This window comes from Pieris brassicae, chromosome 10 (assembly GCF_905147105.1).
Source record: "Pieris brassicae chromosome 10, ilPieBrab1.1, whole genome shotgun sequence".
NCBI classification, from domain to species: Eukaryota; Metazoa; Arthropoda; class Insecta; order Lepidoptera; family Pieridae; genus Pieris; species Pieris brassicae.
In genome coordinates this window covers 8,527,442-8,552,329 of record NC_059674.1, presented here as the reverse complement: position 1 = coordinate 8,552,329, position 24,888 = coordinate 8,527,442, and the positions used below count along the sequence as shown (strand labels likewise).

The following is a 24,888-nucleotide window of genomic DNA, read 5'->3' as shown; positions in this document are numbered from 1 at the left end:
AAATATACGTACACAGAAAAAAACTTAGAATGTAGTTTTTCGACAATGTGTAAATCCAAATGGTTTTTGACTAAAGTCAAAACCATTCATAGTTCACTTCAATTCAAACTAACATTAAATGAATGAATGTTAAAACGTATTCTCCTGTTAAATAAACTTCATCAATTTCGCATACAATCCGAACAATTTGCTATACATTAAGCGGTATGTTAATGAAAGTGAAGTGGACCGTGTAAATATGCCTTATCAGCAATCAATCTACATTGTTCCAGCGTAACCAATGACCTGTAGAAATGCTGAGTAATCACAAGATGTATCTAGTCATTGCTAATGGTTTTGCACTGGTTTGATTTAGGTACATGTATCTAGGACAAAAGAAAAGATGAACAGATGACGTAAAATTGGTGAGATGAGGGAAATGAAAGGCTTTTAACCTTGGGGGAAGTGGGACCATGCAACACTAACAAAACTAACCTTAATTTTTAGAATATATACTAAAATAATAATAGTAATCACTATCACCTAGTTGGTGCTATTTTATAGTGAAGGCATTGAAAACAAAATTGTGTTAACACTGTGAACCTTATTAATAGCCTTCTGTTTAACATTTAATTTGAATTTATTTATTTAGTTTCGTATTTTTACAGTAACTTAATACTAATACAATAGAAAGTTTTCTAACTAAAAACGTAAGAAGTAAAAACTTAAAATCTAAACCATTTTATAACTTATTATAAATTTATATTGAATTTTATATACATTCTTTGAAGCTTGCAAATCAATTAAATCAAAAATCGGAACTGCTTATATAACAATAATAAATAATAAATCTACTTTAAATTCCACACTATAAGAAAATAAAAGTCAATGGGTTTACTTATAATACACATAAGTCTTCGTTATTGTCATTTTCATTACTATTTCACTAAGTTATTTATTTCCAAAACACAAATATGCAGTATTTATAATATTCTTAACCTACATAGTAAAAATTATTATTATTATTAGTAGTTATTAGTAGTAATTTAAAAAGTTTTTATTCTGTGGCAGTGTACCTTTCCATTACTTAATGTTCTGCTGTATGGACCACTTTTGGGCAAAGGCGTCCTCCTTATACAATTACATTTAAATCGGTAGTTATTATAAACTGAATAAACAATTATTTTCCTAACAAACAGTACGAGCATATTATTTTTAAACTCGTTTGGCTCTACTAAACATCCTTGTTACGTCGTAAATGCTCACCTGCAGTATGTGTCGGTACTGTCGCAAGAAAAATGAAAAATGTTTTGCGACTATATTACATAAAAAAAACTACAACGTTTTAGGTGTTAGCCTCAGATTTCTGTATCCGTTTCATGATGATTTTTCAATCTAATAGGTAAGTAGGTGATCAGCTCAATCAGTAATATTATTATTGCTAATAATATTATAATCTAATTTAAGAGGTATGTAAGAACCGCTGCGTCTAATTCTTCATTGAACTGATTTCGCGGGACCCGTCTGCTTAAAATAATACTTGTTTAAGGTTTGCAATGAAAGAAAAGTGCTCAATTTAAGTGAATAAACATTGAATAAGAATGAATACTTAATTGTGTTCGTGACTGTACATGTTTCTTAAAGTTACTTTGCGTTAATTAAATGTAAAACTAACGTTTATATTTAAGCAACAAAAATATCATAATATCGATATTTTTAGCTAGCTTACTAAATCTATTATTGAACACTATTATGGCAGATTTTAATCAAAAAGTTGTAGTATAATATATATTAGAAACCAAATTTTAGGTTTATACGAAGAAAAATTGGACAGTAATAGACCACTTCTTCACACGGCTGTACTTGCGCTGGCGCACTAAACTGAAATTCATGTACCATGCTCGTCTTTAAATATACTCTGAGAATAACAAGAACGTAAATAATTTTTTTGTAACTTTTATTGTTGTTCATTATCAGAAAAGCCCTGAAAGCCTTTTAGTTCTGTAAATAATGCGCAATAATTATTTCCAGCCATATAAATCACTGGTGTACAACCGGGATTTGAATGCACAAAAGCATTGGAAATCATTTATTGGATTTCAAGGAGTTGAAGATTTAACATTGCCATTTTCCTTTAAATCTGAGCGGATGGAAATCTCTTCTTGAAATATATTTTTAAAACAGACTTTAGGGTTGTCAATATTTAAAGAAATATTTTATGAATATGCCAAGTTGCCTACGTCTGCCTAAATGAGGACATGGGGCAGATGCATTTCTGTCTGTTTCTTATTTTTATAAGCTAGATGTTCCGAATTTCATGTTGAGCGAACCCAGATGATTTCAACATGTTGACAAAATTGTGATAAATACGCGGTTTAATAAGTATTATATACATATGGTACTCGCGATAAAACTTTTTATTTTTTAACTAACAGAGTGCAAACGGGCAGGAGGCTCACTTGATGTTAAGTGACTCCATTGCCCATGGACACTCACATTTCCAGGAGGCTCGTAAATGCCGACCTTTTCAGAATTGATAGGTTTTTCCTGAAGGACCCAAAATAAAATTGGTTCGGTAATACTACAGTGGGCAGCATACAACATAGTTGTGGTGCGCGGAAAAGACAGCATCCAAAAACGTTTTAGAAAGGTGTACCCCTGTGGGTAACCCTGTGGTCGTCCATTCAAATCACAACTATGCACCAATGGAGTTTTTTATGTCCCTAAATCACGATATAGGTTTTTTAAATTTTAATCTAGAATTTTATCTAAGTTAATTATGTTTGTTGGCACATACTTATTATATTAAGTAGATAAATTATGAAATATTTAAATGTGAAAACCCTATCCCGATCTTGCTGACTTACTGAACCGTTTAAAATCGCGGAAATGGATATGACCGCGTTGAAAATAAGACGATATAAATGTTCTACAAGTCCACTTACCACATTTCACTTTCGCCGTAAAAGCTTTTGATTTTTGTTCATTAATATCATAAAGATATTTGGTTGTGTAATGTAAATAAAAACATTCAGAGTATAGGCATTGTCAACGAGTACGCAATATTGTTCTTCTTCGTCGAACAACCCAAAGCGATACGTCGACTTGCCGCCTCCACAATACTCTGTCCTCAGCTTGTAGGCATAGGTTGAGACCCATAATATTATTTATTTGGTCAGACTCAGATTTCTCCTGCCACCACTCCTTTCTACCATTACTAGTTTAAGAGTATTCGGTTCTTTCCCGGCAATATGGCAAAAGTTGCTAAGCACCCGTTTGTAAATGATAGTCCACAGTCTTGTGGGTATCTCTTATCTTTCATCTTTAATTGGTTGAGAATAGACTTATTGGTTCTTTTTGAATTCCATGGTATTCGTGACATTCTCGTCCAAAACTACATCTCGTACGAAACATAGTATAAGAAAAATCGAAGTTTACACTGAACATTTCGCAACACACAATGGTGGGAATGTTCCTCTTTTTATTTGAAACCATCCATGCGCCATGAAGCACCCTCGGCTCTACTAAATATTTAAACTTTAAAAAAAATTACTGTCTTCAGACAGATATAGTGTTTTATAAGGGCAAGGGTACAACCTCTTTAGCCACGCACAGACTAGTTTTTTATACGAAAGTAGGCCTTAAAAAAAACATAACAAAACTATGACCTTAACGAACTAAATAGGCGCGTGCCGTGAGCAATAGACACAATTATCTTGGAACTTGGCAAATGGAAATTGAAAATGGAGTAATGTTTCCGAGACGAATTACGGTCCAGCCTCGATTCAAAATAATTGGTTTCGGCGGTTGAGTGGTTGCGGTCACAAACCGCGGATCTATCGAAGCTTTTAAAACGGAATTTCCGTTATTTTAATTATACTGATTTATGTGCAGTGGAACGATAGTAGAAATTGCCTTAAAAGATATTTTAAGTGATTTCTACGTGATTTGATTTAACGGAATGTCGTTGTTTAGCGCACAGTAAGAAAAGTCGATTGGTCTGGAGTTCGCAATATTTTTATGAAAATATTATGTATGTTTACAAAATTACTCATAAGTTTACTAGAATAGAACATACGCACAATGTTAATACTCGGAACAAACGCAGGCTGCAATATCCCCATACTAGACTATCTAAACTATAAAATTCCAGAGGCTCTTTTATCTCTGCCTTTAAATAAATTAAGGAAATGTGTTAAAGAAAAGCTGTGTAAAAAGGCTTACTACAAACTTAACGATTATCTAGTTGATAAAAGGGCCTGGGCCTAGGCCACCTGGGCCTAGTGCTAAAAGAAGTAGCCTGATTTCTTATTAATTTGCGATATTTGTTTTAAAACAAGTGTTGTTTGATGATTTCATATTTTAAAAGAGTACAGAGACATTTTGCTTTTTCTCTCGGCCTACATCCTCTGTTTTCTTTGCCGATGAGTAGGGATGTCTACCTATTCAAATTTAATGACGTGAAATAAGTGATACTTGTATCTTATGTTCCATAATAAACTTTTTTTTTTCAGATCGACTAAATGGACAGACTTATTAATGTTATTATTATTCACTTTAGCAACGTAATGGTAATATTTACGGTACCTGTTTATTGCAAATATGCTACCTAAATTTATATTTATAAATAGGGCCCCTTTGTTCTAAAGCAAAAATCATTTATATAGACAAAAGATATCCGTACGAACAAGTTCGGGGTTTATATTTTCCGCTAACCTCCAAACATTTCTCAAATAATTGAAAAGTTCAACTTACTTACAAACATTGTTTAGGCCACAGAGTCGCAATAACGTGTTATTTATTTCCTGTATGCCTACAGCTAATTTATATTATATATTAGAAAAAATATAGTCAAGCTTGGAATGCACAGATAACATAAAAAAGGTTAAATTAATATTTTTTTCTTCCAATAAAGTTCACAAAATAGATTGCGACTTTACATGCAATACACTCTACCCTATACAATAATTTCTACTTTATTTTATTATATTTATTTTAATATTTTTGGTATTCACTAGTATTGTTCATTAACATTCTTACGAGTTCTATAATGTATGTTCGTGTGTCCGTGATACTGCACTTGCACTTATTCACTACACTAGTTTTAGTAACAAAAAAGATTTAGTTCTCTTTAGGGGTTTCTGTTGTATCATGAAGTTGGACTATATTTATTTAAATTTAAAAAAAATTAAATGTAGTTTACGCACGTATTTTAGCAAGGCGACCAAAATGTATGAATTTCATGGATGCATTGAATCCGTATCTCAGGAACGTTATTTCATTAAACTTACTCCACCTGGGTATATAAATGATAATATTACCGAAATAGCGGTACATATACAGCGATCCCAACTCGGTAAACGGACTTGCCTGCTTACCATATGCCGATAGCGGATTGTATTATATTTCGGCCATACAATGCGACGGGCGGGAGGCGATGAGAACTTGGAGAAACTGATCGTGATGAACACAGAAGGCAAGATCACGTGACCGTTGCTTGATCGCTCCACCTGCCAGATGGAGAAAAGACTCATTGCCTTGAAAATGTCCGCTCCGGAAATTTCCTTGCTGACCGCTAAACCTGAAGAGACCGATAGATAGATATATACAGTACCTAGGCAACCAACCAACCAGGTACATCAGTGATTTTTTAGTCCTGTTAAGCTTAGCTAAAATATGTTTTTTTTCTAAAAATACTACTTTTGGATGTATCCTACATAAGTTGCTTAGTACTTCGTAAACGGCAAGTGAGTCCGACCCTGTCTCAATATACAGATTGTGAGGTGAGGGTATCGCCCTGAGGCAATACACGCATTTCATTTTAACATAGAACATTTTACATAAAAAGCTTTTGAGCCTCTGGCTACTAACTACTTCAATTAGCCATTTTACTTGTACTTTTTCTTTCGTCTTGTGATTTTCGATACATTTTTAAAATCACTCTAGCATTTCCAAGTCGGTCGGATTTCCTAAGTAACCGTGGAATAAAAGTTTTATTCAAAAGAGGTGCAAAAAATGGCTAATGCCATCAAAAACATAACTTGGAAAAAAGTCTCGCAACGCAGTTGAAAGTTGTGAGATCCATCTAATCCAAGTATAAAATCTATCTTACCAAACTGAAATTAAAAAAATATTGTACTTTTTCCTTAATTTGAATATTAAATTTGAAGCTTCAACATCGGCAGTCAGTGAGGGACAAAACTGAGAACTTCTTAAACTACTCGTTCTAATTAAATGAAATTTGAAATATACCGTGTTTATACGATCCCTACTTGGTTACTGCACATCAGACTCCTAACTTTATTCACAACGAAGTTATAGGGGGTTGAAAATATCCCGAACTGCTTCGAGAAAACAATAGTACGACCGTGTCGCTTATCGTGTCGTGAAGATTATCAGACAGTTATTATGAAGTCATTAATAGACAGTCATGTCAAGTCAAGTCATTTGTTCCAATTAGACCACCTAAAATGACACTTTAGAACGTTAAATAAAATATAAAAAAGAAAGAAAGAAGAAAGATACTACAGTTAAAATATCAAACCGAATGTTCCTTAAAATATCTAATACAAAAACAACTTGTTAGCAATAAGCATAATGGAGAAATGATTCATTCTAAAACCAATTAAGAGTTGATAACACGAGAAATGCATTATCTTAGTCATACGATTGTGACAAAATTATATTTCGTCCATATTTGGTGGAAACATTTAGCGGGTTAAATGTTTTGCCGCTTCGACAATTTCACATTAGCCATTACCCGCAGTTGCGTCACATAGCATTTTTAAAAATATATGTGATTAATCATGGAACGTCTAACTTAAGACTAACCTAATTTACTTATAAGGATATTTAATAAGAAAGTATCAAATAACTTACAGTCTCTTTTAAAGGGAAGACACTCAGTTCTTGTCTTCTATTTTTTCATTTACCACTGTTTAGCACTTAAGACTAACGTGCACTAACACTAATACACTATTTCAATAATTCACATAAATGATCATTATTATGTCGAAATCTAATTATATAGTTTTATTTGAATTTTGATGTATGTCTTATAACGGACATCAAAAAGGAGGAGGTTTCACAATACGACTGATATGTTTTTTTATTTGTTCGTGAATAACTTCGTCGTTTATGAGTCGATTTTTATGATAATGTTGTTGTTGGAAAAGAGATATCCTAAGGGTGGCAATGATCTGTATCTGATGGTATCCCAGATATTTCGAGAGGATCCTTTGAAATCTGATCAAAACTAAAAAAATATTCCTCTGCACGTCGGAGTTTTTGTAACACTCAGATGAGTTTCAAGTTTTTCACAAAATAGTATTTTAAGTGAGAACTGGCGCTAAATAAGTCCAAGCTCGGCCTAAGTTTTTATATTGACCATTGTATGACTCTAGGGTTTTTATAAGAACACTTAGAAGTAATCAAGCAGTTCACTCGTGATGATGTTGTACCATAAAAACAACAAGGTTGATTTAACTGAACCATCTGTAAAAAGCTACAGTTACCTAGCTCGATATTTATAGTAATAATTTTTACTGTAATTGCTTAAATAATTTAGAGTCAGGAGATAAGATGGGATGGGACTCTTTAAATTTTAAGTATATTTTAGGTCTAGGCAAAGTATATTAAGGTTAGTTTAAAAAAATGCCAGCCATATTTAATCAAAACGTCTTACGCACATTTTTATTCTTAATGTATATATATATATGCCTTAAGATTAAAAAATATATATATATATATATATATATATATATATATATATATATATATATATGTGTATTATAAAAAATTCTTGCTGAAAGGCTCGGGTCATTGTTTCGTGCAGTTGCGGGCTCGTCATGATTAGCTACGGCAAAGTATTCTCATCACACGCAACACAATATTATGAGTCTTATTATTTAACACATAGTGCTTGTAATTGAATACAGTTGTGTTTAAGTAGATGTCAAACGGATTATAGAAACGATTCGCTTGAACGGAACCGACTAAATGCAGAACACGTCGAATGAGTCAGGAACCGAAAAAAGGAGAAAATTTATCTTAATGAAATTTCTCATACGTCATTTAACAATATAACTGTATAAAAAATTCTATAAAAATTATCTCCTTTAAAAAATAATTGTTTTATATTAATTATGTATAAAATTATTGATATATTAAGCGAAGTATCTTAAACATCCCACCCCAAGCTAAATTAACATAATAATTACTGAAAAATACAACAAGAAAAATATAAAAAAGGCAGTGAAAAACAAACATGCGCGCTGTGCGAGCAAAGCGCCGTGTTCCAAATTATGATTTCCACAAAGTATAAGTATAACAAACCTTTCATGATTTCCATTTTTACCGCTAATATGATTTGATAAATACTACACGCGAAATACACTCATTCAACGACTCCAGCGCTGGCTCATGTCATCGCTCGTCGCAGTGCATAAATTTTTTACATTTTTGTTGAGTTTTATATTAAGATATGTAAAGCGTCCCGTAATTAGTTCACGGTGTACACTTGTATTCGATTTCGGAGTAATAAGCTCCAACCGTTTTCTTAATAATTACTAAAATTGTAAATCCTGTATTTTTGATTGTTATGATTACTAATGAACATAAGTATTTAATAAAAGAGATAAAGACATTTTAAACCAAAATTGTACGGTCTATTGACAGGTAATTTTGTATGAATTATAATAATCAGATCAGACTGCATACAAAATACTATAGAGCTGTTGTTTAACATCTGCAAAATTATTTTGTTTAACTAAGCTCCTCCTTTAAAGCGTTGATGTATGAGTATTTATTACCAGTCCTAACATAACTCAGAAATGATCGTGATTCGCGTGACTTTCCCATCGTTTATATTCTTTATTTAATATTAGTCTTAATTTTGCATTTTCTGCATTTATCTTATTTTATTTTTCCTTATAGTATGCCCCAAAGCTGAATGGAGATGGGCAGGGCATGTAGCGTATGACGATCGATGGACCATAATGGCGACCTGATGTGGAAGCCCCAATGGGAACGAAACGGACCGCTCACGAGATGGGCGGATGACATTACTAAAACCGCTGGCTCGAGCTGGATGCAACCCACCCAAGACCGAGATACCTGGAGATCCTTGAAGGAGGCCTTCACCAGCAGAAGGATTCTTGCAAAGTAAAAAACATTGTGTTATGTATTTTCTTAAGAAAAAATAATAAAAGAATTAATTTTACTTTTTTTTGCAAGAAATAAAAATGCTTTTATATTTTTATTTTATTTTTTATTAAAGTTCTGGTCTGGAATGTCGCATTCAATGTTTCGTGTAGCTAAGGCACAGTAGTACTGCCGAATCACTGTCCTTGCCATCTAACAATTTTATTAAGTACATCACAAGCGCGAATTCTCGGCGTTCTCGTTGTGGGATACAACAGGACCAAGAATAAATAAGATCGGATACATGAGTGGGTAAATAGAGTACACACTCCTAAGATCCAACATACCCTTATACTTAATTTCATAGGGAGCCCTTTCTTAGGTGCTAGGTCTTTTATTGCTTTGAAATGCTATGACGAGGTAAATAAATATAGTAACCACATACGTTGGCAAGAGTTGTTAGATGCGCGAGAGACGTTAACTCAGATTTTGGTTTTCTACCTAAAAAACCTTCTCCATTTCGCTTGAGATATCATATATCTTGAAAATATATCATGAATGTAGATCATTAGCAGTTTACTCACAAAAGGGAGGTTAAAAGTTCTTTTAAACCTCCATGAATGATTTTTTTTATAACTTTCGTATTTAGCTCAAACGTGAATGAGGTTTCCTTATTGTGCAACCGAATCTGATTGTGCAGCCGATGAACAAGTTTTTGCTTATTGCTATTGAGATAAGGGGTATAATAGCATGTTGCTTTTGTAGATTGATCTCTGCCGCTGTCATGAAGTTTTATTGCTCAATGACAGTGCTTAGCGATTTGATAGCACGACACTCAAAACGGTTAATCATGAACATCAAGAAAAGGTTTTTACATAAGTAAAAGTTGTAATACATGCTTAATAGATTTGATTATTTACACGTTTTATATTTTATGAAATGTAAAAAGAGTGGCGTAGAGTTTATTGCCAGTTCTCCGCTTCCGTTCTACGCCCTTGATTTGAAAACTGGCAGTAAATGTAAAATTAGAAGCATTTAATGTATATTTCTTTTTTTGATGTTCATAAGTGTACATTGTGTTACCTATATGAATAAATGATTTTTGACTTTGAGTGTTGACCTAATGGTTTCAAGGTACGACTCTCATCCCTTGGGTCTTAGTTACGATCCGCTTGTGCACCAATGGACTTTCTATATGCGCATTAAGCACTCGTAGGGTGAAGAAAAACATCGTGAGTGAACCCGCTTTAGACCCATAAAGTCGTGTCTGTATGTTTGTAACGAATAAACTTATTAAGTACTGGACATATTTTTAGTCTTTTGGGTCATCCAACACTTGCTTTTTTATCAAGTGTTACTGTACGGTTCGTAGGTCATCAGGTGCTTTAAATAATATATGATTTTATTTTTACTATATATTAATCCGCGTATAACAATATATAAGCGAAATAATGAAATGTTAATTGCTATGAAACGAATGAATAAAAACAGTTAAAAGGAATGCCTGCGTTTGGCTATACTCTCGGGGCATAACTACGACTATTTAGGAAAACGCTACGCTTATAGAACAAGAGGAGAGCATGAGTGAGCATAATGTACAGCCTTGGCTAGTTCAGTTACATTCATAAAAAAATTATTTATACAGCCTTTTGTGAACATCATATGACCTCAGGGTTTACAATCGCGCTTTACCAGGAAATACTGTTCTAAAAAAATATACTTATCTTGAATAGTAAAGCGGTGCCGTGGCCAATTATGGCTTATAAAATTGAATGAAATGAAAAAGAAAATGTTTTTAAATCCTATAATACCTATAACCTGTGATACTTTCAACTACCTTATTGTAATCAATTAGTAAATTTTGTAGCACTAAACAATATATAAATTGTAACGAACTAACAATATTTCCATCTCTTTCTAAGCTTAAAAAAGCTACGTGTGGGTGTCCTATGATATATTAAGCTCGCAAGCAGAGGAGGCTGCAGATTAAAGATTGCCATGATGGATGAAAATGAGGATACTTGCGTTGAATAATATCTCAGAGGCATTAAGTTAGACAGGATATAAGCCCATTGCTTTACGATGCCATAAGTTACTTCTAGGAAAAATATTGCAATGAAGAATTGCTAGTCGTTTTGTTTAGTTTTACGGTTAAGCAGTTCCATTCGTTTGAAACTCTAGGCTTGTCGGAAATTGGGGAAGGAAATTAATTCAATAATTACAATAACAATTGTATATTATTGTACTTGTTCTAAAAAGCCTCAGTTAATAGCGATGAATTGCTCCAAGAATACAAGTAAGAACTTCGTAGCTTTAAAACATACAACGATTTTAATCTTTGATAAATTTAATGGCTTTAGCCATTATAATGATTTAAATTTATCTTTTAAGTGCAGGCCAACGCCTAGGGGCTTCGGCGTGCGACTCTGATCCCTGAGGTTGTAGGTTCAATTCCCGGCTTTGCACCAATGGACGGTGAAGGAAAACATCGTGAGGAGACCGGCCTGTCTTAGACCCAAAAAGTTAACGGCGTGTGTCAGGAGGCTGATCCTAGACCTACTGGCCTATTAGATTAACAAATGATGAATGAATGAGATACAGAAGTCTGAGGCCTGATGTAAAAAAGTTGTAGCGCCAGTGATTTATTTATTTTTTAATCTTAAAAGTTTTTCATAAAGGCTTAATCGGTCTTTATCATAGCGTTAACACAGTTTAATCGAGAGAGTAGATTTTATTTTTATAAATAAGGGAATATTTACACCGAACCTTACTTAAGCCGGAGTTAAAAATTCAAGTAAAATATTCTTGATTGGAAGAGAAATGCTGGCGCTATAAACAAACACGGCTTACCGAAGAATTTGGGCAGTTATTTGTCTGCGTCATAGGCAAGTATCTATAATATGCTGTAAAAACCGTAAAGTATTCAAAAAAACCCTAAACGATGAACTGGACATCAAAAACTAAGTCATTGTGGACAAAAGCTCATGCTAATTTAAAACCTCTTTTTCCATTTTCCATAAACATAGGGAATGATACAATATTTGGACTTCGAATTTGCACATAATGGTTCAAAAAGAAGTCCCACTAATAATAGTTAAAGGGACCAGCCCTCACTTTAAATAAAACAGAGGTTAGGGTTGTCAGCATTCATAAATCTTTCAAATAAACTTGTAACCCATTATTTAAGTACACCTCATGTGTCATATATGTAATACTGTCTAGTGTCTACTTTAAAAAGACTCGAAAATATTTATTTAATTTGGAGTAAACAATTTAAAAAAAGCGCCTACTATCTGGAATTTTATAGGTACTAAATGGCTAAACGTACTAAAATGATTATTTATTATTACGAGGTCCAAATCTCATATAAAGTTTTAATATTCAACATATTATTTATACAATAAAGAATGCCGCAATAACAACAGAAAATCGAATTATTTAAATTATGCTCCAGATTTCAGATTACGGGTTGTATTAGTTATGTACAACCTACTATTTTTGTCCATAATATCTGAGGTTAGCTTAAACTTATACAGCTAGTTTAAACTTATAAGGAGAAAACGGATAGAAATAATACATAATAATAATTATCAATTTCCCAAGAAATTCTGCTCTATGTAAAGTCAGCCCTACGACGTAAACAAAACTACAATCAGTTGGCAAGTCAAAAACAAATAAATAGAAATATATGCTAAAGGGATGATGTCCGCGAGCGATGTAATTAAGCTGGAATGCAAACTCGCCAACTACTTGTTTATTGACATAAGCAAAATTATGAATGATGGATTAAATAGGCAATTTTTTATTTTTTTATTTTAGAACCAGCTTTTGTAATGTTAATAGAAAAATATGCTAGAAGGCCATTCACAAGAAATCTTTGTATTGCACGTACATTTAAAATGAGTTTCGATGACATTTGAATACATTTTGAAGAAGCGAGAAGACCGTGCCTTTGATTAGCAGAAACAATTTAGTGTTTTTTTTTAAATATTAAGTATTGATTGGCGTTTAAGGTTTAATTTTAGTTTTCTTTATCAATGTCAATCTGTTTTGGCTTTGTGTATTGTCTCCGTGTTCTTTTATAATATGGATATTAGTTCTGTAAAATTTCTAATAAATAAACCGCTTAATTTGATTGAAATTGTAAGTATACATAGTATATTTTGAATAATACCATGTATGTTAAAACGGTTAATTTTTTTTTTTTGATTAAATATCGTGATTTTGTTGTTATCGTGGTCACTATAAATTATTGAATATCATAGCAATATTCGTTTAGACGACTTCTTTCTTACCTTTTTTGGAAGACATTTGTGGTTTATATTATAATTTTGCTGCTTACCTGCAAAAAAAACATTTCATAATTTTTTATTAAAGTATACTATTTTGTTGTCATTTCACATCGGAAAGTGTATAAATTTTTTTTGATTTCCCGTAGTCTTCTTTGTTACGTATTCTTATCTAAGGTAATTAAATTGTAATTATGGTGATAATGGTACCTTAGTAGAACTGTTATTTATAGGTCGTACGTTCGAAACGATAGGCCATGAATAGAATTCTCACTTTATTAGATAGAATGTTCGGCGTTATACAGAAAAATCCTGGATAAAATGCTCAACCCAAACGGCTAATTATTTTCCACAAAGCAAAGCGACGAGTCTAAAAGTAAATACAATTGCGAATAAATTTGCGGAACAAAGTGCTTTACGTAATCACTTTTTTTAAAGCAATTTGTACTTGTTTGAGTTGAAGCTAGTTTCCGAGAAATTTATTTCATTTTTATTCCGAGGAAAAATATTTGTATGGAAATTATTCGTGCGAAACAAAACAAAGACAGCTGAATTGTAGAGATAATGCTTGTGAAGATTCATGTATTTTTTATAATCGAGTTTGTCATCCATGATTTTATTATGTAGTATGTCGCGAGTCAAGGAAAGCTCCTTGTTTGTTAATTTTAATGAAATCTTCAACATTAGCGTAGTTTTTGTGGGGATGTGTGAATATAGGTCATGGTTCTCTAATAACGACGAATGCGGACGATGTTTGTTATAATGTCATTTTAACGTCGAAAAATAAAATAAATGTCCTTATAAATAGAATAAATGTGAAATTGATATCTGTTGTAATTATCGTAAATAACTGTCCAAATTATTACTAATCTATATAAATTCTTTGGAGTATATGAAATCAAATAACAACGAGGCTATTATTGTATAGTTAAACTTAATAAGCTCAATCTGCTTCTCTATCTTTAGCTTATTTCTTACTTAAAATAAACTACAGAATATATTTCCGCGTACCTGCAGATTGCAACTCAGGGCAATACTGATAATTTACTGTAACAACCGCTATTTCTATCACAAATTGTAATTTAATAAGTAATAAAGCATGGCCGCACATTGTGAGCTATCTAGACTGATAATTTCATTGGCTTCAGCGCCCTCTGGCGAAAATACACAGCAAACAAAATAACCTAGTGATTGCTGGCAAAGATGATATGATTGCATGAGTTACAGCCGACCGAGAAATGCATCGCCATAAATGTAAACTATGTAGAGTAGCGGACTTAGAGTAGCGCCTTGGGGTACACTTTGAAATTTTATTCGCGTAAATTATATGCAACATCATAACTTGCTTTCATGTTAACACTTTAAACTTCGAGTTATTTTATGTTAAATTATCTTTATTATCGCGCACAGTGATACGTAGTTCAATGTAACACGCAAATAACGAGTAAATTTTTAATTTAAATTTCGTGTATTTCTAATAAATACTTGTCCTCCTGTAGCTAAATTCATTTCTCATTAATATTGTATATGCAGTAAAGTTATGGACATGAAAAGTATATTTCCTTGAAATTACGTTATTCGTAACTAGCTATACTAAAACAAAAAGTAATTCTGAGAAATTTATGGTTCTTCTCGATGCTAGATTTACTGCGCATTGCCTAAGGAATGGTTCTGACAGGTTCGCTTTGCTTTTATTTTTTCTGTCACGAAGTGCCGTGTATTCCTCGGTGCGTATTCCTTGATACTTAATGGATTACTAGGATTTATTTATTACATATTCCCTCATTTAAATGACATCTGTCTTGTAAAATCGTCTCGCGTTTTAATATATTGTATTGTGATTTGACAAGCAAAGACAACGTTTACAACAGGTATTTATAAAATGCATTAAAATTTGTTCTAGATGTGAAACACTATCAAATAACTTGTGGGTTTAGCGTGAAATCGTTTTCAAGAAAGCAAAACTTACCTTTATAACAACTGTATTCGAATAACTAATAATATTTATAAAGGAATTCAATATCACTAAAAAAAATATACGTACTTCTGAGTAAACGTGAAATTCGTTTTATGTTATGGTCATTTTACTCTAATAACTGTCTACAGTTACAGGCACTATAAAGTGTGAGTTTAATTCGCATAGCACTAAAACGAATAAAACCTGCTAATGATAAACGCATTACAAATGCATACTTTATTGTGTACGCAATAGAACTTAAAGTTCATTAACTAAATGTTAGAAATGTGTGCATAGATTTGAAGCCTCTATAAAGTCGTAAAATGGATAATATTGACAGTTACGAAGATCGCTACATGTAAGCTCAATTAGGCGAACGACGTAGCATTGTTTTAAAGTGGAGGCGTTCATGGGTGTCTAGGAATAAAATTCAATTTATTGCTACGGTTTAAGTGCCTTGTTCTCGAGGCAGACACATTTCTGCACCTGTTTCTCTGATATTACAGGTTCCACAAAATGGTCGTACTTCTTTAACGAGTAAAATGAAGAATAGGTTACAGCTAAGTATATATATTAGGTCCTTACATATGAAATTGGCATTTTGTATGGGAGGAACAAAAAGTCGAATATTTTTAAATATAATATATTTAATTAATCAAGGTATGAACCATTGTTTTCTATGCACTTTTGCCATCTCATATGTAGTTCATTGATCCCTTTACGAAAAAAAACCAGTCGGACGGGAATCAATAAAATCTGTGAAGGCGATTTGGACTGCCCCATTAGAGTTAAATTTTTTCCCTTGCAAGAAGTTGTCCAAATTTCGAAAAAAATGGTAATCTGTTGGAGCAAGGTCCGGGGAGTACGGAGGATGTCTTAGACATTCCAATTGAAGCTCTTCTAATTTGGTAGCCGTCTATTGTGCAGTGTGTGGTCTAGCGTTGTCGTGAAGTAGCAGTGGCGTGGAGCGATTGACCAGCCTAGGTTGTTTAGCCGCTAGCTTTTCCATCATGGTTTGCAATTGCTGACAATAGACATCAGCCGTAATAGTCTGGCCAGATTTGAGAAAACTGCAATGAACAATACCGGCACTAGTCCACCAAACGCTTACAAGTAACTTTTTTGGGGTTAATTTTCGCTTGGGGCAGGATTTGGCGGGCTGGCCAGGAAAGAATCCATTTTTCATCACAGGTAATGATTCGGTTTAAAATACTTTCATTATTGTGCCGGTTCAGTAATGTAGCGCAGCAGTCGACGCGCGTTTGCCGGTTTGCTTCAGTCAATTCGTGAGGTATCCACCTTTCAAGCTTTTTAATCTTCCCAATTTGCTTCAAATGAATTAAAACAGTTTTATCACTAACACCGCAGCCTGCAGCTAACTCGGACGTGCTTTGCGATGGATCCGCTTCCACAATAGCCTTCAATACTTCATTATCACCTTGGGTCTCAGGCCGTCCACGGGTCTTGTTCTGTAGGTCGAAATTTCCAGAACGAAAACATTGGAACCAAAAACGAACTGTGTTTTCTTTTGCAACATGACCGCCATACACATCATGCACCCTTCGAGTCGTTTCCGCAGCACTAGTGCCACGGCGGAACTCGTACTCGTAAATAATGCGATACTTTAAGTTTTCCATTATGTAAAATGAGTGACGCAAACAGAAAAAAACAGAAAGAAAAAACAAATGAATGACGGTCATCGAAGCACAAATACATGAGTAAATATCTGTACAAATTTGAATTTGGCATTCCTTACCAAATAGGAGAATATCGTGATTAAAGTGGCCAGTACGAAATACGCCAATTTCATATGTAAGGACCTAATATATAGCTGGCATTTTGTAATTATTGGTTTTTTACTTTATAAGAAACTTATCGGTGCAATGTAAAAAAAAATGTATGTAGACAGAAATTAATATCAGGGCTTACGTACGTTACGTTTCATGCCGTGTCAACTCACCCATTTTGGACCGATGATATTTTTATCCTTTATGTAAATTTTAAACAAGATTTACTCGTTCACCGTTCAAAATATTTAAAACTATAATATCGTTCTAGTCAACAACATCCGTCACCTCGATTTTTGATCGTTTTATTATGTTATTCAGACACCTAGTTCCAACACTATACGCAGTATCAAGATCTAATATATTCCGAAGCCAAAGGATTTAGAATCCTTTTTATCAAACTCTTATTGCACTGGCAAGGTCCGCGTGCGCTTCGGGCAGCGTGAATCTCCATGGGCGGCGGTCCAACTTTAAGCCTGCGGCCCGTTGGCCCATGTTCTATATTATAAAAATTACTATGTCGGCAACTACAGCCTACCCTACTACTTGTTTTGAAAGACAAGTATAGCGCATACTTAATAGACGGAGAACTTAATTCATAAAAATGATAATAAATATCCGACAAAAATCGATTATATTTGCGTCCAGACAGTCGCATATTGAAAGGATGTAAATTCAATTCTCAACCGGGTTGCGGTTCAGTTAAATAGACGGGATTGTCTTTGGAGTGATTGATGTTCAAAATAAAAATATACTTTGATGCTATAAGATCCATAATTCTAGATATGCCAATGTTATTTACATGGCCTGGAGATAAGTTTAGGAAATACTTAAAAAGTTCTAACCTCTTCCCGTGGTCACCTGTAAGACTGGAAACCTTGCAAGTAAGACGCCTGAAAATTGTTGTACTACCTTCTTTACATTATAATTATAACCTTTATGATTCGTGCCAATTAGTGCAAATTTTATATATGTATATGTTTAAATAGTTCTTGATTTGCGAATCTAAACTGATTTAGATACATCTCACGGGTCACAGCCAAATGAAAATGAAGAAAACCACGATACATATGTGTTGTTGTTGTTTCGGCGTTTTTCCGATTTTTATGTAACAAAACGGGATAAACGGGCTGGAGGCTCACCTAATGTTAAGTGACACCGCCGCTCATGGATACTCACATTGCCAAAAGGCTTACAAGTGAGTTGCTGACCTTTTAATAACTGATACTCTCGAACGAAAGATCCTCGGATTGGTTTGGAAATAATTCAGTTCCACATCTAGGTGCCTTGACTCCGATGAATGAAATCAGCTGCAGGTTTTAATTAATGCATCTGACCGGGTAGAGAAACAAAACAAATTAATTCTGGCAGTTTTTCAAATTGAGAATAATAATTTTTAAGGACTCGAATTACAGTTTTAAAAAATGTGTACGTGTATTATAGTACACACGTAAGAAGTGAAACTTCTTTATGATCTTATTTTTCGAAAAATTCATCTCCTATATCCAACTTTACACAAATTGTTTAAATAAAGTTAAATTTGATAAAGTTTAACAAAATGCTTTTATTATCATAGACATGAATACAAATAATACAATTATTTCATTTTACCTCATTACTACTAAGATTTTTTCAGAATTTCATTAATTGTAATAGAATTAATACCATCGTTGTTATCGTTATTATATATTTTTGTTATTGATCTCTTGAATCAACCGTGGCAGGGGACGAGAAAAAGATGGCGCGTAACGGAAAAAATGTGACGCTTAACCGAAAATGTGACGGTATTTTTTTTCCAAAGCCGATAAAGAAGTTTCACTTCAAAAACTACACGGTTTCCGATACATTACAAAAAACTGACGATCAGATAGCAGCCAATTAAACTGTATGGCGGGCAAACTCGATAAGTGATTTTAAACGATTTAAATTATTGGTTTGAGGCACGATACATTTATCTTTCGTTCATTACAATTTATATTTAATAGCTATATAACAAATAGACGCCGAAGCAGATAAACTTTATGAATATTTCTTCACTAAATAATGTTTTAAGTTAAACCGGGAGGATATGGGTTTGATTCCTCGCGGTATTTCGTTTCAAGGATAGTCATGCTCGCTTTAATGTAATTGTTTGTGGCGGCGTCCATGCATCGGGTTGTCTCTCTCCCTAATATATGGCGATGGGGCCGATGGCTGGCCATGCGTGATACTCGTGAACTTGTGGTGACGGGTCGTACTTGAATTCGTGTACGCGGTGATGCCAGTTATTTCGACTACGTATTTACGTGTTGTTCCCACGTAGAATGTAAGCGTGTGCGTGCTCCTATTCCACCATGCCTCCTGCCGATAGAGGATCTTTGACAATCTGAGACAAAATTTTTGTTTTTAATTTATTTTATTATTATTTATTTACTTCAGATGTCATGTGGAACATGGTGTAATGGTTGCAGCTCCTTACAAACGTTGTGTAATACAAAAAAACTTGGCGATTAACAAGAGTGGCGGAGAGTTTATTGCCAGTTCTTCTCTTCCGTTTTATGCCCTTCATTTGAGAACTGGCAGTAAATGTAAAATTTTATGTATATTTCTTTTTTTGACGATCATAACTGTACATTGTGTTACCTATATGAATAAATGATTTTTGACTTTTGTAGTAATTCTACACTAATATTATAAAGACGAACGCTTTGATAGTTTGTTTGTTTGCAGTGAATAGGCTAAAATCTAAAACTACACTCGCTGATTTGAAAAAAAATATTTCACTATTAAAACTACGTTATTCTTGGTGAGCATAAGTTATAAAATATTTAATAAAGCTAAGGTGAAAAAGAGCAATAAAAATTGATAAATCGTACGCGTTTTATAGAATAGATCACTACCTACTATAGTCAGCGACTTAATGCGGGTGAAACCGCAGAGCACGTATATAATATACTTAAGATTTAAATTTAGAAACTTAACTTTTTTTATGAATTTATTAATGTTAAAAAATCCTGTTTGGTAGCTCAAAAACCTTCATGTAACGGTAATAATATCTTAAATACATAGGTTTACGGATTTTATATATCACGTGTGTTCATTAATAATTAGAACATCTAACAAAATTCTTAAAGATGTCATATATCTGGGAGTCAAACCAAGGTAGGATGTATAAAAAGTAATGACCTTAACTATCACGACAGGATCTCGGCTCACAGATAACACTATTACAGAAAACATGACACAACGATTTGTTATTAGCTGTGGTGGCAACGAATTATAAATACTGGAAGCGACTAGATAGTTTTTTTAAACATTTATACGATACAGTACTTTTATATTTATTTACTTAACAGATTATAATATAATGTACTAATGAAGACAATTTATTAATAAATTATTGGTTTAAGTATTCGAGTGTTCGTTTTAAAGACTAATACTGTTAATAAATACTTTATTTATAACAGAAATTATTATTATTAAGCCCTTATTGCTGCCACCCAGTATAATATATTAACACTTAAGTTACATAAAAAAAAAACATGTGTGCAATTCACACGTGTTAGAAGTGAAACCTTCAAAAACAATGTTTTTATTATTAATAATATGTAAATTGGACGTTTTTCAATGTCTAAAAGTAGGATAAAACTTTTAATTAAAAAAATAACACACCACGCTATCTTACTAAAACGCTGTAATACGCAGCCGCATACAGTGTACAGTAAGCTCACGTAGTTTTCACATGCACTACACACGTTAAATGCTCAAATACAAGCACGTATTAAACAGTGTGCAATATACATACACACTGACATCTGCTCTCTCGCTCTGGCTCACAAATTACAGGCGACTATGCTTAGAAGACGGGAGTGGGGACGCTACGAAGTATGGCACAAAGAGGAGAGACCGATAATATACAAATTGTATGTATATTTCTGTCTCATTCTTTCCCCTGGCTTCATCCTACACATTTTTGTATTTGTGTCTCTTACCTGTCGTTTTTTCGTTGCATCCGGTTTGAAATCACAACGATTCTAAAGAAGTTTCACTTCAAAAACGTAATTTTAATACATAAATAAAACTTAAACTAATACAGCAGTTGACCCGTTTTGGGTAATCAGCGTGTCCTGTGACACATAAGCCTCTTCCAACTGCTTCCATTATTTTCTGATGTTAGCTATTCTTGTCCAAGTTGTGCCTCCTATTCTCTTTATATCGTCTGCCCATCTCATGCTCTGTCTTCCTCTTTTCCTTTTTCCATCGCGTTGTTGCCATTCTGTTATTATTTTTGAACATTTCAACCTGCTATCTCTCATCATGTGCCCGGTCCAGCGCCATTTCAATTGCCTTATCCTGATCTTATCTCTTCTGCTCTTGTTCGATGTCATAGTGTTACACCCACCAGGCTTCTATGACAGAAATAGGTTGTGACAAAATTCATCTATCGTTAGTCCCCACACTAGCTGATTACTCCGTACATGGTGTGTGAATGATCTGCCTATATTTAAGCAGTACTGAGGCATTTGACACACTGGAATTTTAGGCATGGCAGACCCACGTTGTGGAAATTCAAATACTGTCTATATTGCTGGTTATTTCTTGAATATATCTATCAGTTTTAAATTAAGTCCGTATATAGAAAAATTGTTTCATAAACACAGATATATTTGCAACGGACAAAATAAATATAAGAATTGAATCATATCCAGGTAGATATAATCAGGGACGCGGTATACGCGTTGGTAATAATTATAGGGAAGACTTAATTGAATGTTATTGAATAAGGATCCGCCCGCCTCCACTAATGGCGGCGATATTTTATTGTATTAGATTTTGTACTGCTTTTCAATAAAGGATCTGTTTAAGGAGTATTAGTCATTTTAATCACACCTCCGCCGGCTTTGTCTCATCTCAGGAGGTTCATCAATCTTGCAATACAATGAATCCAACCAGGTTATATCTATGTAAACTATTACACAATTATAAGATACTTTTTTGTATATTTTCATGAAATGCGTTAGACATGGAGGTAGAATTGTAATGTAACATTCTTGCATCTTTAAATTTAGCTTTAACCTTGAATTCTCGATTATTTTAATATGCTACATACTCCTTAAGATTACACCGCTTGTGTTTGTGTCTTGTACTGCACACGGATGACAGGAAGACAAATTAATACGCGCGACATATGCGTTTATATTAGGGCAGATTAAAATTACAATGAGCACACACTGGACTCCGGAATACTACCCCACGGAAGTAGTGTTTTGTTTTCATCGGACGTGTGATATAGATATGCATCTTCTACCACATTAACTATGGAGAGTGTTCCGATTAAAACCTGAAGCTGAGTTTCATCATCGGACGTCGAGGCGGAATACGAAATTCCACCCGTATCACCATCCATATTGCCGCGCACCACCACTGTGTGGAACCAGCTGCTTTCTGAAGTATCTCCGAAACAATTCAACTTAAAGTCCTTCAAGAACGTAGCAATTCTTAAAAGGCCGGCAATCCAGTCGCGAGCCTGCTGGCATTGAGAGTGTCCATGAGCACATCACTTTACAACAGATTCCTCCTGCCCGTTTGTCCGCTGTTCTATAAAAAAACATACAATTTTAAATTGCGCTTTGACATATTGTGATGATGAATTTGCTATAGGTTTAGAGGTAAAGCTAATTAATTAACAAAGAAACCACATCTTGAACCACTATCTTAAAAACAAAATTTTCAGTAACGTTCTAAACATTACACATTCACTTACAGTCTTAAACAACCTCTTCTCAACTTGTCCTATACTGAAAAGGAAATAATACTACTTGTACAACAGTAGTTTAATTATAAAATTGTAAGTCTTATGTATAATTTATTATGAAACTAACGGACCCGACAGACATTGTCCTGTCTTAACTATTAATATCGATTTCGAATCTGAATATTAAACAAAAATACTTTATAATATACAACATTCTTTGTTTAGTTATAGTTTTGTTGGTATATGTCGACATGGGAACAGGCGACATATAACTGGCCATGTGTATTGGGATTATCACGATTAATGCCACAAACAATTAGCGACTGTAATTATTTTATATGTATTTTATCAATATAATAACTCCGATTGAAGCATTTGTTTTAAGCTATATTCAAATTTGCTATCGTAACAAAAGTATTTTTAACTGTTCTAATTTTCCGCGCAATTTTCTTTCATAACAACCTTTTCGTAACGATAACAAACAAAAAAAAAGAATTAGCAAAAAAGGGAAATAAGGATTCATTTTTATATACATAGATGGAAGAGACTAGCTGCCCACGACACAGGGAATCCTATTGTGGGGGCTAGTGCACATTCTTTTTTAACTTAATCCTTTTTTGTTACACGTAATAAAGTATTTTATTTCTTTTATACCTCAGTCATTAATTGGCAAAAAAGAACTTAAATAATAAATATTTAACACTATTAATACCTGACAGGTTATGTATAGGCGAATATTATGTTACATGAATAATATCAAAGGCAATGTTTTCATTATAAAATCAAAAGTACAGAAAATTATTGTCAAAATTAGCTTCATGTTTAAATATGTCTCGGTTAATTTAACCAGCTACAGTTACAACATTGTTTGTTTCTCATGAGACCACAATCACCATAATCAAAGCATGAGTGACAGTCATTACTAGTTTTCACAAATGCATTAAGTATAATCAAGAACACTTTATTTTGTTGTTGGGACAATAGCTTTAAAATGTATTATTAATATTAAAAAACAAATGTTTTTTTAGGTTTAGAAATTCACATCAGGGAAATAGATTTTTAAGAAACTTTGCTATATATGTATAAAATATTAATGAAAAAATAAGCTTATTAATAAAAGCCTCTGTGATACCATCGGGTACGTCAGAGCTTTAGTATTTTCCATATTTTTTTACGGATCAGAGTTCTGGTCAATTCGTGCAGCGAACTCCAACATCCCTAAGTACTGCTGAGAACAGAGCGGTGCGGAGGCAGCAAGTACGTTAGAATTTTACAAGACAGGCACGAATTTTAGTAATTAAGACTACGAGAAGAAGAATAATGAGTATTGGAATTTCTCCTCTTGAAAAAAACAATTTTGATACTTTTTTATACCAGTATAACAACTCTAAAAAGATTTATAGGAAGTGTTAATGAGTGTGCAAAAACAGTAAATAAAATTTATTTTGGAGTTTCCTTCAGCTTATTTGATTCAATGCGCTTTCTCAAGATGGAATGCAGAAACTAGAGATTCGAATAAAGTAAAATATCGTGTGCTTGCTTCGTTGTTAAATAAGGCTATATGAGACCTAAAGCGAGTGGAACCCCAGCGCCCGCTAGTCAATAATACAATAACTGCAACGGTTACGATTTTTATTATATTCAAAAATATGTTCATCTCGCTACACCATCGTTAACACTAATTTTATTTCGTATTAACCATAATACAGCAGCTTATTAACAGCGTCATTGGAGGATTTCATACAAAAATAAACGACACACTTTCAAACGAAAGTGTCAAATAACACAGAAATGAATCGTAAAACTCGGCGACTTCAGACAGATTTGTCACGCGATAAAGTCGCGATAAATTGCTGTGATAGTCTGTGGATCCCTTTTTGCTGGAACGTCACACGTCATTATATTGAATGACGTCTTGTGTCATTGTTAATCATTTTATTCAGGAACATAGATAATATTAAGGCATAGAGGTACGCTAGACAATGGCTTAACCTAGATATC

The 24,888-nt window shown here is 33.4% G+C and overlaps 1 protein-coding gene across 3 annotated transcripts in view; it reads right to left on the bottom strand.

Annotated features, from left to right (window-relative positions):
• The window catches only part of LOC123715527 (netrin-B-like), a 113,419-nt gene that overhangs the window by 34,895 nt on the left and 53,636 nt on the right, over positions 1-24,888 (bottom strand). The window contains exon 1 of one of the 3 annotated variants that reach the window (XM_045670576.1): positions 13,620-13,748. The exons of the other annotated variants lie outside the window; for them this stretch is intronic. The gene's annotated coding sequence lies outside the window, so the exon portion shown is untranslated. Of the gene's footprint in view, positions 1-13,619; positions 13,749-24,888 lie in introns of those variants that run through there. 3 annotated transcript variants of the gene reach the window in all.